We start from the raw sequence: 3,698 nt of genomic DNA, 5'->3' as shown, positions 1-3,698 counted from the left end.
GGTTCGTGCCCTGGTCTGGGAAGATCCCACGTGCCACGGAGCAGCTAGGCCCGTGAGCCATGGCCGCTGAGCCTGTGCGTCCAGAGCCTGTGCTCCGCGACGGGAGAGGCCACAACAGGGAGAGACCTACGTACCGACGCCCCCCCCAACAAAAATAAAAAACATTGTGCAGGTATTATCTACTGAACATCTTAAATAATCAAACCTTTTCTGCCAGCCATTGGGAAAACTCCTAGATTTGGAGTTGAAGGGATCCCCGGGTCAGCTGAGCCCCTGGGCCTTCAGTCAGGGTAACCAAGCCCCAGCATGAGCTCGTCCAGGTGGGCAGGTTTCAGACCAAGGTTTAATGCTGTGTGCATTCACACACCAAAACTATAGAAAGTCTAAGTTGCACTGTGGACTTCTTTGAGGTCGGTCCACCCCAAGAGCTTGGGCTGCTCCAGACTCAGATGGAAGGAGGCAGCACCACTAGATACCAGAGGAGGGGTCTGAGGGGCTTTGTTTTCATTAATTTTTCTTCTTAAACTTGCCATTGAAGTAGGGCACCCAGTTCAGAATCAGCCCCAGTCGGTGGCCCACACCAGCCCCGTGGCACCTGCCATGGGAATCCAGTTTCTGGCTAGCTTCTGGCAGTGTGGGCCCAGGAGTCTGCTTAGCCTCACGGTGCCAGCGTCCCAGCTCAGGGTGACCCTAGTCCCGGGGCCACCTGCTGAAACTAAACTCATCTTTAAGGCATGTTTATATTCATTGTTTTAATAATAATCTGCCACATTTGAACATCACTCCACGGTTTACAAAGTGTTTCCACGGTCATCTCATGTGGTCTTCATAGAAATCTATGAGGTAGAACTGACACTGTTCCTTCTTCTTCAGGGTCTCCTCACACTTGCTGGTCCTTCTGCCTGGAATGCTTCCTCCACCCCCATTATTTGCCTGCATCACTGTCTGCCTCCTTCTTTGTCACTTCCTAAGAAGGCTGGCCCTCATCCTGCAGCCCAGGTTAGGAACCTGGTGTTACACACTCTCTTCACACAATGGTAGTCAAATAATTAGGTAATTGCTTTATGACTGGCTCCCCCACTAGCTGAGGCTCCATGAGGACAAGGCCTTGTCGTACCTGTATATGTCACATACCACTGTGCCTGACACACTGTGGTGCTCGTTATACATGTATATGTGTGTGTGTATGAATATCTATGTATATATACGTATATGTATAAAATGAATGATTTTCACTCGATAGACGAGGAAATCAAAAGCCTACAGTCTAAGCCACTGTGGGAAGCTGTTTTGTTTGTTACCCACAGTAAGAAATTTATTATTCATCATGACCTCAGGAAACATGCATGCACACACACATACGACAGGGTTTAACTTATTGTGAACTAAGCACTGATATTTTCTATTCTATTCAACTTGACTTCATTAAAAAATATTTAGTTCTAATCTATTTCATTTATTTCATGACCAATTCATGTGTGAACAACCTTGGCCTAAGTGACTTGCTCAAGGTCATCTTACTAGTATAGTGGTGGGATTGGGAGAATAATTGAGCATTTCCCATCTATGACTGTCTAGTGGGTTTCTTGACCTAAGGCAAAACTATCACAAAAGTCTTGTGTCAGTTTTGGTGACCAAAGAACAAATTTGTTCTTTTGCTTTTCAGTCTCAGTTAAGGCAAGGTTGGTCTCACCATCTGTAGGCATTTCAATGTGGTTTGTCCAGACACCTTGGTTCTCTGCAATGCAGCTGTCCAGAAGGCTCTTCCTAGAAGCTCCAAAGGGAAAGATTTAGCCCTAATGGGTGGCACACCCAGACTTGCTGGAATTCTCATCCACATTACACCAAACATTAACATATGGACAAAGGCGCATGGCATATTAAATGATTTACTGGGGTCAAAGATCAAGTCAATGGCAGACATCCTCAGGGTCTGCTAGGCTAGGACACAGGGAAGCCCCTGCTAGGCAGGGCCATCAGCCTGGACCTGGTCAGCCATCAGCCAGTTAATCTACAACGGCACCTTCTTTTCCTACCAGAGGGAGGTTTGACTTGAACTCCTGGGAGGCCTGCCTTCTTGGAAGCTAGATTTCTCTGCTTCAGAGTCTAATTTAGCTGGTATTGGACTCAGAAAGCCTAGAGAAAGCTGAAACTTGTTTATTTGTTCTTTTATTCCTGGATTTATAACTTGACCTAATATACTGTATGTCTGTACATGTGTTGATCTCAAAAAATGTTTGAGCTTGCCTGCTTCTCAGGCCATGTTGGCAGGCAGCTGTTAAAGCCATCAGTGATGTTTGCTTCCAGTTACAAAAGAAAACATTCTCTATTTGGGGCTATGTTGTTGTTTTTTTCTTTCCTGATTTAAAAGGGGGAAATATGTTCCCCAGTAGAGATGTGGGCCACCCCCGCCCATGCCCTTCTAGGGCTAAGGATGACTAAGAAACCTTTTCGGCACACCTGGTTCATCATCTTTCTCATATTCAAACTCTATTTCCCTCCCTGTGGAAGTATTCTTAGGGAATTTGTTTTAAAATTATTTGAGCAACTGGGCAGGTTTTCTCCCTTCCCTGAAGATACCAGTTTATGGTTCAACATCTCCCTTAAACTCTGGTGTGTTTTTAGCTCAGAAAGAGCCAGGTTGTATCCCATTATCAGGTGCACTGATGAAATAACTGCTGATGGGACCAAGAAAACATGAGTAATTCTAACCTCTGCCCAGAACCTTTGAAGGAATGCATAAACCCTGACCTTGCTTTGGTGCTTTGGAGAGACCATCTGGGGAAAAATTCATTTCCCAAAATATATATGAAATTGAGAGTTCCTCTGGCTGGGAAGTAGGAAAAACCATATGGCAAATGTGGGGTTTGCATATGCAAATATTTGTTTCCAAGAAAACGATTTAAACATGGTAAGTACACTCTTGAAGGACTGACCTGTACCCTGGGGAAAAGCACGGGAGGAGACGGAGGTGGAGAAGAGTGAGGAATAGAGAAGCCAGACTTTAGCTGGGAAACAGTACACAGGGCAGGATGACTTGCTAGAAGTTGGAGGTGCCTTTGGAAGTGTCAGACCAAAGTTCAGTAACCAGTTGGAGGCAAGAGAGGCAGGGAAGTTTGAAAATGAGGAATGGGAGCCTGTAGGGAAGATGTGGCTGCCTAAATGAAAGAGGATTGGAGGGAAAAAAAAGAAAAGACTTGACAAATAGTACCTCAGAGGAATCCAGGGATGGTTAGGATCCCTCAAAAGACAGCTTTGATTCAAAATTGAAGATGTGATCTGGGCCACTACATGAAAGGTCTCAGTAATCCCAGGATTTCTGACTACAGGACCGTCAAGTTGAAATTGCTAAGCCACCAAGCTAATGTGCTAATCACCTGAACTGAATGACTCTAAGAAACAAGACTTTTAAATGGTATCTGTTTTTTAAAATTTCAGATCCCAATTGTTAATTCCCGGTATATAGGAAAGCAATTGGTTTTTGTATACTGACTTTCTAAGATGGAATCTCTCTCCATTTACTTAGATCTTCTTTTATTTCTTTCATCAGTGCTCTGTAGTTTTCTACATATAGATCCTGTACATGTTTTGTTAGATTTTATACCTAAGTATTTATATTTTTTGGTGCTATTGTAAATGGTATTTAAAGCATTTTTCAAATACCAATTGTTCATTGCTGGTCTCTAGGAAAGCATAAG

The 3,698-nt window shown here is 44.0% G+C and overlaps 1 pseudogene; it reads right to left on the bottom strand.

The window, feature by feature from the left end:
• Nucleotides 1-507: 507 nt before the first annotated feature.
• LOC112392937 (cytochrome b-c1 complex subunit 10 pseudogene) lies at nucleotides 508-725 on the bottom strand (annotated as a pseudogene).
• Between the last annotated feature and the right edge of the window lie 2,973 nt (nucleotides 726-3,698).

This window comes from Neophocaena asiaeorientalis, unplaced genomic scaffold, assembly GCF_003031525.2.
Source record: "Neophocaena asiaeorientalis asiaeorientalis breed wild unplaced genomic scaffold, Neophocaena_asiaeorientalis_V1.1 scaffold240, whole genome shotgun sequence".
Taxonomy (NCBI): Eukaryota; Metazoa; Chordata; class Mammalia; order Artiodactyla; family Phocoenidae; genus Neophocaena; species Neophocaena asiaeorientalis.
Note: the sequence above shows the minus strand (reverse complement) of the source record. Positions and strands in the feature narration are given on the sequence as shown.